This window comes from Megascapheus bottae, chromosome 5, assembly GCF_031878675.1.
Source record: "Megascapheus bottae isolate mThoBot1 chromosome 5, mThoBot2.hap1, whole genome shotgun sequence".
Taxonomy (NCBI): domain Eukaryota; kingdom Metazoa; phylum Chordata; class Mammalia; order Rodentia; family Geomyidae; genus Megascapheus; species Megascapheus bottae.
Window position 1 is genome coordinate 74,076,228 of NC_143513.1, and position 14,714 is coordinate 74,090,941.

Consider the following 14,714-nt stretch of genomic DNA (forward strand, 5'->3'; position numbering starts at 1 on the left):
GTCATTCTAGCCTCTCTGGAGACTAATAGCTGAGGACCACAGTTCAAAGCCAGCCTATGCAGGGAAGTCTGTGAGATTCTTAACTTCGATTACTACCAAGAATCTGAACATGGCTATCTATAATATGTATATAATATATATGTGTACATATATATTAGTTGAGTGTCATCCTTGAACAAAAAAAGACAAGTAAGAGAGCAAGGTCCTGACTGAGTTTAAGACCAAGTAATGAAAAAAGGAGGGCAGAAGAGAAGAAGGGAGAGGAAGAGAAGGAGAAGAAGGAGCAGGAGGAGGAGGTGGAGAAAAGATGGAGTGGGGAAAAAGAGGAAGAAAAGCAGAAAGGGTGCTCATGACCAGAACAAGAAGAAAAGCGACACCACAGAAGCAGCGTGAGGCTGTTCACTGCAGGAGTCATCCACACAGCAACAGCAGTAACCATAATAAAATCCGACTTTGCAAATTTCCATCCTGGGATGCTCATACGCAAATATCTGCTGCTCTCCTGTGTCCTGGGTATCCTGCTCAGATCGGTGTGTGAGCATCATCTGCAGGGAATGCATGGGGTGATGGAAACACACATGGTAACTTCTTCGAGTTACCATGCTATTAAGGGTTGCTTCCAGTCTCCTTGCCATCCACCACAATGATCTCCATCCCACCCCATAAGTCACAGCCATGCAAGACAGACCACAGCCTTGTGACTACTGCTTAAGGGCACCGGAACAGTCTCTTTCCTCTTCAGTAATCATGGCCTTGTCCGGCTTTGTGCTCGACACTACCTTCTGTTCTCCTGTGGAGCCCCAGGGATTCTGGAGGATTCTACAGAACCATTAAGGAGGGTGGAAAGGAGAATACTGAGTAGGCTCAGGAAGCCTTGCATATCCACTGGAACCACAGAACCCCTTCTTTTCTTTGTTCCCATAAAATTCTGAGTCTGAACCCCTTTCTAGCACAGGATGTAGACTATGAGGAGCACTAGGTGAGGGCAGCTTAGCTCAGTTTCCTGGGATGACGTAAACAGACAGCTAACCCCATTCATCACTGGGGCACTTCAAATGCAATGTCCTGTGGATGCGAACAGGTCGAATACAGTGATAAAAGTCATAGATCTAACATGTCTGTCTGGGGGGGGTGAGGAGAGGGGGTGAGGAGGTGGGGTGTGCCAACCCTGAGGCTTAAACACAGGGCCTGGACCCTGTCCCTTTGTTTTTCCACTTATGGCTGGCACTCTATGACCGAAGCCAAAGCACCACTTCTGGCTTTTTGTTGGTTAGTTAAAGATAGGGTTCCCCAGACTTTCCTACCCATGCTGCCTTCAAACGACAATCCTCAGATCTCGGCCTTCTGAGTAAGATGACAGGCGTGAGCACTGGCATCTGGCTGTAAATATTATTTTAGCTAAATAATATTGAATTTTAATGAGACACTCTTCACACACTTGACATATTTCTCTGCCTTTTAAGGTAAAATATCCACTCTATAATCCGAATTTTTCTTCATTTACATGACATATTTTACTACAAAAACCATCCATTTTTCTGTTTCTTATCTGACTGAAGCTCTTTTCAAATCATTGGTCCTGGGTTCTGATGCTTTCAGCCTAAATGACAGCAGCTAAGTGACAGATCTCATCCTGAAAAATCTGGTAATTAAAGCTTGTAACAACACGTAAAATTAAATGAATGGGTTCTGAGCAAAGGCCTATGGTCTTTTTCTATAGTATAATGGACAAAGATTTTAGTTCTTCTGTGAATGAAAACTTCCAGTGGATCCAAAGTCAACTTTTGACATCTTAGTTTATGACTATGTTTGCACTGGACAAAGTTCTTTAAAGTAATTGGTTAATAAGCTTTCAGATAGAAATTCCTCAAAATATACACAATTTGGAGCTTGGTTCTATTATAAGTTTGATTTTGAAGACTCAGGCCAAATACAAAAATATTTAGTATGCTACGTGTAGGAATCGAAACATTCTAAATAGTTTAAATATTCATTTTTTTCCTAAAAATAATCTCAGTTCAGTCAAGATCCTTCACTATGAAAGCTGATGAGGGTCCAGGAGCATGGCCTAGTGGTAGAGTGCTTGCCTAATATGCATGAAGCTCTAGGTTTGATTCACCAGTACCACATACACAGAAAAAAAAAAACAAAACAAAACATATGTGGTGCTGTGGTTCAAGTGGTAGAGCTCTAGACTTGTGAAAGCCCAAGGACAGTACTCAGGGCCCTGAGTTCAAGCCCCAGGATTGGGGGAAAAAAGAAAAAAAGAAAGTTGATGAATTATACTGTCACTAATAAATCATTTTATTGGTTACACGTTTCTTCTTATTGAAACAAGGTTATGATAGTGTCTAGCCTACACAAAATGATTATAAAGTCACCATCACTGGAATATTGAGTAGGTTTATAAATTGAAAACTTAAAAGCTTACTGCTTTAAATGAGTAACGTCAAGGGCCTTACTAAAGGTTTCCTAATTTTATCAATGATGACAATCAAACAAAACTGTTCACCTGTGTGTGTGTGTGTGTGTGTGTGTGTGTGTGTGTGTGTGTCTGCATGTTCACGCCTGTATGTGTAAGATCTGCAGAAACTAAGGCACCATCAGATGTGATACATACTATATCTCATCATATCACTTTTTGATACAACAGGCAGTATCCACACTTATTTAAATAACAACCTGGTGATGTGTTCTAGAGTTGAGAGTGGGGCCAGCTTACAACTGGGAGAGGAGACATGGGGAAGATTCTGACTTTGCCTCTGTCATTTTCCAGGCACTGCTGATATTCAAAACAGGGGCAGCTCTTCATCAAACCCCAGGTTCTACCAAGCATGGCAATCAAACTGTCACAACCTGAGCTGCTAGGCCTAGGGCTTAAAGTTCAGAGGAAAATAGTGGTCCAGAATATGCAAATTATTCATCATCAATTTATTATCTATTCATAGCCCACCCAATCTCATTCCTTAGCCCTAAATCCTTGATCTACATGTAAAACTAGTTTCTCTACCTTTTAGCAGAGATGGGAGTTCTGCTAAGTTACGATGCCTTTCAGAGATTGTTAGCAGGGTTTGATAGAAAGAAAGATGGAGAAAGTAAGATAAAAAGAAGAGGGAAAAAGGAAGGATGGAGGGAGTGGGGACAGAAGGATGGGGAAGGATTCAGGTATTCTAGGGACTTAGGTTGCCTAGTTTCATAAAAGGGTTGGATCCTTCTGACAGCCCAAGATAATTAAAATTAAATAGTCACTGCTTCCTTCAGTCTTGTGTCTGACCCCAAAACTGGCTGTTCTCTTCCCAACAAAAGCCATACCACACCTATTTCTTCCTAAAGAAATGATCAATGATAGCAGTCCTAAGTCTGTTTTCACCTTGAGAGCCCCACCTGTCCTGCCCACTTTTCCAGTCCTAACATCCAGACCACAGAAGCACACAAGAGAGTGGAGAGAACAGGCCCAGAGACTTTCTGTGTCTCCAGCCCATTCAAAAGCCAGAGCCTGCTGCTGGTCCCCAAACTACCTAACCCAGGCTGGGCCTTCAGCATCTCTCTCCAGACATAATTTTCCAAGTGTGTGTCCTGGGAGCCACAAAAAGTAGGAAAGGACCAGAGAGGGAGCTTCAGGCAGGAGGTACAAATGCCAGGTGAGGAGGTGGCTGGAAAGGCAGTGAAAGGAAGCTGTTTATCGGGCCTGAAAAAGAAAGATTGCAAGAAAGAGGGGGATATGGAAGAATGGTAGAGTAAGCTACCCTCAAGCTATCCCCCCACAGCCCTCTCAGCCCCTTGGCCTTCCTGGACCCAAACATTTGCCTGAGACAGACACAGAAGAGAGCTGAGAATCAGACAAGGAGGCAAGAGGGTAGGGAGGAGGGCCATGTAGCCCAGAACCTTGGCCTTGGCCTTGTTTCGTCTCTAAAGCAAGGCTGAGGCAAGCTTAGTGGGGCATTCACAGTGGCGGTAATGTCCCAGCCTTCTCAGTATCAGCATCCTTTCGGTAGGTGAGCATTGACTGTCTAGGCAACATAAACAATAACTGTCGCTGCCTCATAATTCAAAGTAAATGAAGACAAGCAATCCTTGATTTCTTTAGAAACCTAATTAGAAGAAATGACAAGCATGCTTGGCAGACCCGGCTTCTCTCAGGAGCCTGGGATGTAATCTATAAATTGGTAGTAGAAAAACTGGAGAATGGCATTGCCTGAAAAGTTCCATTAATATGATTTTCCAGCCCAAGTCCAGCCTCGATGGTCTCTCATCTCTTAATTCTTTTTTTTTCACCAGTACAACACAGAACCTGTTGGACAAGCCAGGAGGGTGACCAGAAGAATTTCCAGTAGGCCACTGTTCAAATTCCTTGGGATATCACTAAACCTTTCTGTGATCACAGGACTCATGGTTATGAACCAAGGAGCAAAGACACACAGGTCACAGAGATTGTGACCTAAGTGCAAATTCAGAGGTCACCACAGCGGAGAAAACTGACCTTACATGACCCTGTGCCAGAAGACCCCAGCCCTCAGCCTGAGTCCTAGAGTCATAGTAACAATGCTAGAGAGAAGACTTTCCTTTCCTTCATCAGTGTGTGTGTGTGTGTGTGTGTGTGTGTGTGTGTGAGTGTGTGTGTGTGTGTGTGTGAGTGAGTGTGTGTGTGTGTGTGTGTGTGTGTGTGTACAATGCATCCTGTGGACAAGCCCATATTGCTTTTCTCAGGGACAGCCTTCAAAGATCACTGAGTATCTCAGAGGCATATTCCACATCTTCCATATCCAAATAGTTCTGAATATTTGGGGGAGTGGGTGGAAGAAAGCAGGAACACCGAAAAAGGGAACGAGGTAGTCTTGGAAGTCAGTGCTTGCAGATACATTCCCCTTCCCCTCGTATGCACCAATGGCTGGGAACCTGTACACATCACTCAACCGTGGTCAGGATGGTCTAATTAATCCTGTGAAAAGTGAACTGCCCCGGGACCTGAAGCAGCCTGTTAACAACTGACTTTTCCAAAATATACAGATGGAAATGGAGCCAACAGGTTACTCTGACCCTTCCTGTGTGCCTAAGTCAGGGAGAGCAGCACAGGACATGGAAAGGACACAGCTTCTGTCTTTTAGGAAAAGCCAAGGAGCCACATCAGGGGTTAACAGGGAGCTGAGAGGAAAGGTCATTTAACTGGACAGAGTCACACCAGCTAGGATTTAGACAAGGGGTAAGATCTCTGAGGCCAAGTCAGTAAGAAAGAGATCTAAATGAGAATGAAAACACTTGCATTCAGCCTTATAAGAAGTATACACATAAAAAGCCAAATACAGCCAGGCGCAAGTGGTTCACATCTGTAATCCAGGCTACTCTGGAGACTGAGATCAGTCCAGCAAAGCCAAGCTGGCAAGGAAAGTCCATGAGACTCTTACTTCCAATAAAATACTCAGAAAAAAGATGGAAGTAGTGCTATGGCTCAAATGGTAGAGCACCAGCCTAGAGCACAAAGAAGCTCAGGGACTGTGCCCAAGGCCCTGAGTTCAAGCTCCAAGACATGCACAAAAAAAAAAATACATTCAACATCTCATTAGAAGGGAGACACTGATGACTAACAGAAAGAATTGAAACTTTGGTGTGTGTGCTAGGCACAGGGAAACTGGGTCCTCAGGTCTCAGTTTTCATGACTTGTTGAGCACAAGGTCTGTTGCAGAGTGGGGAGGATCAGTTGAACACATCTGTTTGGGGATCCCAAGCAGTGGGCACCCACAGATCTGGGTAGTGAACTTGCTGGAAGTATAAAGAAGCCATGAGAGCAAGGTCAGGAGAGGAAATCAAACATCAGCCAATCAGGACTTCCCAAGAGGCCCAGAGGCTAAGCAAGGTGGGGGGGAGGCTTGCATGGTTTTCCTGATGGCTATGATCCTACAGGAGAAACTGCCTGACAGGTAATGTGGAAGGAAAAAGAAGGAGGGAAGAAACAGGAAAGAGCTCACAGAGTAAAAGACTTCCTTCCTATTTAGCTTCTTGACTCAGCTGCCATCTCAAAATTCATGCCAGAACACAGGCATCCTCATGATATGGCTCACAAAAGTGTTGGAGAAGAGTCTAGCCTTGGTAGACAAGAGAGGGAAAATAATGTTAAGGCTCCACAGCAGTTTAACTGTTTAGATGAGCACAGATCACAGATCGGATGCCTTTAGGGTTCCTGGAATACCTGGTGGGAAGGTGGGACAGAGTTTAAAACACGAAGTATATGATGTCTCCCACAGGATGCTATATATCTACAGGTGAGTTAAGTTGGAAAGCTATGATTGAGAAACATGGGATTAGGAGAAAGAACTAGAATAGGCCAGTGAGGAAACCATCTTCACCAATAGAAGTTGCTATAAGTTGGACTAACATAGGCTGTCTGGTTGTTGTTTCCTTTTTTGAAAGGGTCTGCTGGCCTCAGACTTTCAGTCATTCTGCTGGGACTACAGGCATATGCTCCCACGTCCAGAAAGATGAGTTCTTCAATGCTCTAAATCTGGATGGAGAAATACAAAGTTTAACATAGCAGGAAATGAGGAAACCAGTAGAGTTATAAGACTGTTGAAAAGCTTGTTCTAGAGCTCTAGCGGTTTTTAGATCTGAAAGAGAGTCCAGTCCACAAAGACAGGAGTGATCATTCAGAAGAGCACAACAAAGAAAGGCAGAGAGACCAAAGTGGCCATACTCATTTCCTACGGCCGTGTCAGAACGACTTGAGATAATCCATTCAATAAGGGAAAAATCTTTATTTTGGGCTCAAGTTTTCTGAGATTTCTGTTACCATCCCAGGGCGCTGGTGTATGTCACAGCAAAGGGGTGTGTGGCCCAATGGTCGATTCATCTCATGGCAATGGGAAGCCAAAAGTAGACACAGGAAGACAGACCAGGAGCCTAGGATTCTCCTCAGGGACATGTGCCCATTGCCCTGAACTTGGCCTATTACAGCCCAACTTCTATGTGTCCAGGACTTCCCAAGTGCCATAGGCTAGGGCCCAGAGTCTTCAACACCCACACCTATAGAAAACATTTCAGATCCATACTGCAATAGCAGCTGAAATTATAGGACTCTCTTTCCAGGCCCACACAGGTCTCCTCTAAGGGGGACATGAGTTGCTCACAGTTGGGCCTCTATCTCTCGGTAGACTATTCAACAGCCCAGGACACCGTCAATCCTGCATCTAGGTTGACTTTTACTGCACAGCCTTCCTGGCCTATTACAAAGACAAGTCTCCTGCTGGGCTGTGGCTAGAATTGCCTCTGAGTATTACAATAAAAGCCATTTAATATGCTCTTCCCACAGTGTGTTTTGTTCTTTTCTAAGGAACACACCATCTGAAGCACTCTGCAAGTGAAGTGTTTGAATTCCCTGAGACACTTCTCCAGCCTAATCTCAGACACCCACATACACCTCAAAGCTAAGCCAGAGCTGACCTGAGCCAGCCCATCTGGGGGCCAACTGCAGACAAGAGGAAGAAAAGTACCTTTCTGACATTTTTTAGACACAAATAAAAGAAGTACTCTAGCTCCCCAACAACCAATAAATTTTATGTCTTTCACTTGAAGAGAAAAAAAATGTCTGAAATACTAGAGCAGGAAAGGAAGGAGAAGACTTAGTAAGTAAAATATAATAACTAGAAAGACATATGAAAGTCTTTGTTCCTCTTGGAAGTAGCCAGCTGGGACTCGCTTGGGAAACTATTTGGTAGACACCAAATTGTTAGAACTGTGTTGACCCAAAGATAGTTCAAAAGAATGAGACCCTATTAGACTGGGGTTGTTAAAGGCTACCATCAGAACAATGGAAGATTTTGCCAATAGGGGTGGGGAAAGGTATAAATTTACTCTTATATTAAAATTGGAACAAACCACATAGAGTGATTCAAGAGTGAACTATATTAATCAGGTTTTTTTTTTGGTTTTTAGTTTTTTGGGTTTTTTTTAGTACAGGCATGCACTGTAGACTGGCATTTTGTACAATGGCTAACCATAAATTATATGTATGTGTGTACACACGTACACACACACACACACACACACATATATATATATATTATACACTACACAATCCAGGTGGGTATTAAAATATGCCACCTAGGTTTATATAAGCACACTCTGACATGCTTGCATGATGAGGAAATGGTCTAGTTATAGATTTTTTCAGGAGATATCCCAATCAATAAGCATCACATGGTTATACAAGTTTTTGCTGATGAGCTTCAACAGAAAGCAACCACACTAATCTTAAGAGAGATCTACATCCTTAAACAAAATGGAGAGACTACTACTGTACATTGCTACACCTTTTGGAAATCTACATAAATTCAGACAGAAACCAAGTCCATGTTGCATCTTCATGAGACATGTGGTAGATGGCATGGGTCAGAACACGCTGAATGAAAGGATACTAGCACTCTGCTGGCCTCTAAGATGCTTAGTGAGCATCTTCATTGACGCACTAGATCGCTAGTGGCTGAAACATCCCTTCTGCCTCCTCATGCATGTCTGTGAGAGATTCAAAAGGGAAGTCAACCTGATGAACTCAGAGCACCCTTTAGAAATCCATCATTCTATTTTCTCTTCTGGTTCTTGTGTTACTCGAGGACACTTCAACTCCCATCACTATTCATCGACTGAGCTCTCTACTTCATTGCACTCAGCTCCTGTTTTACTCTACTCCCTTTGACCTGCTTGTCTTTCCTTTCTTTTTTCCCATTTGTTCCTCTAGGCTCCTCAGAGTAGAAGCCTATGACCATGGCCTGCCTCGGCTTTGAATGTGACCATATACAATCTTTCCCTCTGATTCTTCCTTTCTGATTCTTACCAAAAGCTTTCACGGGTATTCCTTGGTAGATGATCTCTTAAATTTGATTTTTGTATTAGCAGATCCAAGTTGCCATATGGTTCATAGTAGATTAATCAGAGTGCCAATAGACGTGCAAGTACACAGACACTAATAGACAAAAATTCACAGTTAAAGCCCTCACACAAGCATGTGGATTTATTAATTTGCCTTGATAGATGGGCTATGTGGATTACAGAAGTCATGAAAACAAATAAGTCCAAATGGTATCTTGTGGTTGTTTCAATGGCTCTGTTCCTAGGGCAGGATAGCATGTGCTGAGGTAAGATAGGAAATAACTGAGGCTTTAAATAAATGAATATCAGATTTTTGCCTGCAGGTATGATAGCACCATTTATGCCATCTTACTTGTATTATGTTCTCATTATCAGCTTACTTCGTGGCAACAGATGGAATTTGCTTTTTTTTTAAGCTCTCAGCTAAGTATTCTTAACTAATAATTTAGAAGCATTTGCTTTAATAAGGATTATACCTACTTAACAAGCCACACCAAGGTGTAATAGATAATCTAGCCTTTCATTGCTATTTCTCATATGTGTTATTAATGATATGGTTAAGAACAGGTCCTCTAGCCCCTCTAACCCAAGAAGACCAAAGTGTCATAGGTCGCCCACTGTGTGTTCACAGATGGCAATATTGTTTACACACACACACACACACGAACCATTTTTAATGAGAGCACTGTTATTATATACAGTTGTTTGCTAGGAGGTTGGATTACTACATATGTACTATGTACATAGAAATATAGTACACTTCAGCCATACCAAGAACCATATACCTATTTTATGTCTAAAGGAACCAGGATCTTGTGAGATCAAACAATTTATCCCCCCTTGTCCAAATTCATTAAGAGTACAACACAGGTCCACTACTATAACCTACAGCTTCTCTTTTGTTTTTTGCCTTGTCTTGTGTTATTGTGTGGTGATGTACGTGGGGACCAAGGCTGAGTCAAGGAAGAATCAAGGTTGAGGTTAAAGCTCGGGCCAGAGTATTTTCCTAGTATCCCATAGGGCCCTGGGCTGGATCCTTAATCTGAAAAGAAAACAAGAAATCTGATAATTAACACAATCGTGTTCTTTGGTCCCTTCTCAGGAGACTTTTATGGAAATAGACTACCGATCACCCCACCAGGATCTCTTGGGCAGAGGGGACAGCAAGAAGTCGGTGCTCCATGAAAAATCTAACAAGGTGAGTTTTAGAAGGCAGGTACTACTTACACAGGGGTTTGCCTCCAAAGTCTGCTAGCAGTCTGTGCGAAACATTCATCTCAAGGATTCTAAAAATAAAGAGGGAATGCAAACATCCTGGATTCTAAATACACTGATATCTAAATGGCAAAGTTGGAGTGGTGACAAGTTTCTGTGCATCCAAGCCTCCTGCCCAACAAGCCCTTACCACTGAACTCATTCATTCTTTGCATGAAAAGTCACTCCATAACTATGCAGAGCATTTGTTCTTACTGGTGGGGACCCAAGAGACAATACAATAGGAGAAGTGCCCTTGTGAAATTGTTCCAGACGTGGAGGCAGTCAGGTACTTAAGAGGGGAAATAGATGCTGAAGTGTGAGAGAAAAGTGAAGAAATAGGGAAGGGGTAGAGGCAGGGGACAATCTGATGTGAGCAGAATCAGTCACGTTTTAACCTTATGAGACCTAGCCTAAGTGACAGACACAACGCAGGTGATGCCAAGACTTTCCAGCCTCATCTACTCTGGATCGCCTTTTGGTGGTTTGGATCTTGGACCCACTTTTCCTTCAAGCAGACATCATTAGAGTGGCTGACATTGTGGAGTGTGATCTGCCAGGCAGCTGTTAGTTGTTCCTGAACTCATTTCATTGTTACCAAAATAGAAGATGCAGATTACGATCTACAACTTAATAGCGGTGAAACTCTGGCTTAAAGAGGTTAAAATAATACCCAAATGCCACAGCTCAAAGCCCAGAAACTACAGAATCTGGATTGGAAGATAGGCCATTTCTTCTCAAAGCCCATAGGCTTCCTCAGAAACTCACTCCTCCTCAAATGCAGACATCAAAGCAGGCAGGCTCTTCCATTTCCTGGTGTTCAGAAATTGTGCCTGGCTTATCTGAAATGTTTATCTGTCTGGTCTCTGGGGACAGATAACAACAGCAAAAGGCTTCTAAGAGAGCAGAACCAATATCAGCACTGAGGTCAGTAGTGATCTGAGGTGACAAGAAGAATGTCTAAAATCGACTGCTCTGGGTCCCTAGCACTGGCAAACACCAGACAAAGGCAAGGCAGTTCTCTGCACCTGACATGCAAACTCAAAGCCGGATCAGATGCAAATTACCTTTATTATTAAGTAACCGGACCATATAATATTCAGTAATAGCAGAATTGCTTTGCATAAACACACACCCACACATCAACACACAAACGCATCAAAACTGTCACCACAGATGAAATGACAATTACTTCCAGAGGCTCCAACTCTGAAGAATTAAATAGCACGCACACACACACACACACACACATTTGGCTCAATGCTCAAAGTTTACTATAAAGGTAAAAGAATCTCACAAAAATAGAAAAGAAGGTACAGTGCTTTGAGGGTGATTGAGTCTGCCTGAGATTTGTCTTCCCTTTTCCCTTCAGTGAGTGTGATCTGCCTGGCATGCTCCCCTGGCAGGATGGTCGCCTCATCAGAGACATATGATGATGAGTATGAGTCCTAGCCAAACAATAAAGCATCATACATAGGAGTCTTTCTCAAAGGGTTTTCCGTAGAGTGTTCTGAGAAAAAAATAATACTCTCTTCCCTCAAATAGTAGCAGGAAATTATGTACAGCTTACCCTTCTTCGAACTTCAAAGACGTCTGTTTGTGGATTAAAGGAGTGGAGTGTAGCACATTTTATTGTGTAATACCTCATGCTACTTTTATGAATGGGTCACTTAATACCCCCTACCCTGAATATAAGTTGGAAAAATAATGGACAGTACAAAATAGTGGTACTGTTTATCTAGGTCACCCAGAAGGAACAGAATATTTCCCATCCCCGGGCTCCATATCCTACATTTCTGGTCACTATCTCACTTGCACAAAGTACACAGAATCAGTGGGACAGGCCCCTTCTGTATGCAAACCGTACTCTGCAGTAAATAACAACAACCAGGCTAGCTGAGGCAGTGTGAATGGCTAACAGGACTGACAGCCTACTGTGAACCAGACACTATTCGAAACATTCCCGTGGATGTTCAAACATGCAGCCAAACATACAGAGGTTCACATTGTGGGGACCCCGCTCTCTCCCTCCACGCATAGCCTTTTATACTAGGAAGTCAGTAGCAAGGATTCTAGCCATGGAAAAATTGTGTTGTCCTTTTCCCTCTTCCCTGGGCCATCTTGATTCATTAGATCTTCAGTATCCTGTGTTGTGTGTTGTGTTGGCAAGTGGAGTGGAGATCGTTGGGGGGTGGCGTAAGTGGCCTTTGGCAGACCATGAGTCCCTGGATAGCATAGATGGAATTTTTCCCCCCAAATAGTACCTAGGAGGAAAAGATGAGAGCGAAGTGCACAAACAAAGCAGTCACAAAAGGGAAACAGTACATGTTAGTCTGCCCATAAAAAGTTGATGACACCAGCATATTTAAAAATAGAGAAGCTATATCTGGCAACAGCAGTCTGAAAGTCTGACGGCAACTTCTTCCCGTCACACAACCTTCACGCTCACTCACCTAGCCATCCAGCCTCCTCTCTCAGTGGCAGGCACTCACCAGCCTAGCTGTCCACCCACCCAAGGCCCACGTCCCTCCCCACCTAATGCCTCATGGCTGCTTTAAGTGGCCTCTGTGTTCACCTGTGAGCCTTTATGCCAGGGAACTGTCCTCACAAAAGAGATGCAATAGTTGTTTGCTAGCACTATTCTAACAGAGTACCCCAAGCGGGGGGACTTAAACCCACAGAAACAGCACCAGGTGCCGGTGACTCACACCTGTGATCTACTTGGGAGGCGGAGATATGAGAATTGTGGTTCCAAAAGAGTCCAAACATAAAAGTCCATGGGACTCTAATCCCCAATTAGCTAACATGAAGCTAGATGAGGAGATGTGGCTCAAGTACTAAAGTGACATGCAAGCTTTGAATAAACAGCTGAGAGACAGAGATAGAGAGAGGGGGGGAGAGACAGACAGACAGACACACACAGACACACAGACAAAGAGAAACAAAGAAGGGCCTTGAGTTCAAGCCCTAGTTCTCCCACAAAATCAATCAATCAATCAATCAGAAAAGTATTTTATCATGGCCCTGGCCCATAGTCGTCCAAAAATGAGGGTGGACATGGATGAATAATCTTTTGAGGGTTGTGAGAAAGAAGGTGTCAAGCCTCTTCCTTAGGGCCTGATGGCAGCCAGCGATCCTTCAGCTCCTTTGGCCTGTGACAGCACCACTGCAATCTCTGTGTCATCACAACACTGCCTCTCTCTCTGCAAGCCAACCCAAGCCTGTCCTCTTCTCTTCCCATAAGAACACCTGTCATATCAGGTTAGGGCTGACACTACTCTAATTACTTCAACAACTCTATTCTTAAGTAAGAGCATCTTCTGAATGGTCCAGAACATTAGCACGTCAGTCTGTCTTCTGGAGTATACAGTTCCATCCATGCAACCTGCTGCCATCTGCCAGGTCCTGACGAAGTTGAGCAGTGGGTCTTTTCCCAGACAATGCACAGTCTTAGCAGAGATGGATTTGTGACCTCTCAAAACACACCCATTCCAACTCTACTCACTGGAGATTCTGCAGTGGCAGATCTCGACTTGGAGCTTGGAAAATCTAGAAGTAAAGCAGGCACTGGTTGGTGGTTCCGGACTGTCATCTTAGCTACTTGCTAGGCTGAGAATGGAAAGATCATGGTTCAAGGCCAGCTGAGGGAGGAAAGTTCAGGAGATTGCCCACCTACCCCCTTTTTCTCAATAAAAAGGATATGATGGTGCATACCTGTTATTTTAGCAAGTACAAGGACCTAAGCTCAAGTGCCCCATGAAAATTAATGCACAGCCATAAACATGTTATTTGTGGGAAAACGGATGGAACTGGAGACCACCATATGGGGTTAGATAAGCAAAAATTTTAAGGCTCAAATCTAGAACAAGAAGACAGACATAATGGATACATATCTAACATATATATATACACACACATACATATAATATATATATATACACACACAAACAAATTGAGAGAAGTTAATTACAATTTGAGGGGATGAACCAGAAGGGGGGTAGGAAACAGAATGATGGAGGATGAATAATATAAAAATGTATGGTGCTACATAGGAAGGTGGCACAGGGAAATCTCACTGAACTCTGGTGAGTAATAGGGGGTAAGAAGAATAGCAAAAGGAGAGGTTAATCAAACTGGTGGATGGATGCACATGCACATTTTATAATGCATACTATATATTAAATGTACCTTTACAATATATGCAATATGGCTATTTTTTAGATGAGCTCTAGCCTTGTACTTGGATTGGCCTGGACTGTGATCCTCTATTTAGTTTCCCACATGGCTGGAATGACAGGGTATGACACAACAACTGACTTTTTCTGTTGAGATGGGATCTCATCAATGTTTTTTGCCTAGGCTGGTCTGGAAACACTGATCCTCTCAATCTTAGTCTCTGGGATGACAGGTACACACGGCTGCTCTGAGTTATTTATTACTTGAGATGGAGTCTCACAAACTATCAAGGCTGGTCTTGAACCACAACCCTCTTGATACCTATTTTTTTCCCACTAGGCCTTAAAACTGCTTGCTGTCATCACCCACTAAATGGGGAGGTTGTCACTTACAGTCAACTAGCTGTCACTCTCACTGCCTGAAGCTCC

The 14,714-nt window shown here is 43.2% G+C and overlaps 1 protein-coding gene across 3 annotated transcripts in view; it reads right to left on the minus strand.

Annotated features, from left to right (window-relative positions):
• Positions 1 to 14,714, minus strand: part of Dgki (diacylglycerol kinase iota) — a 402,899-nt gene that overhangs the window by 228,520 nt on the left and 159,665 nt on the right. The gene's annotated exons all lie outside the window — the stretch shown is intronic.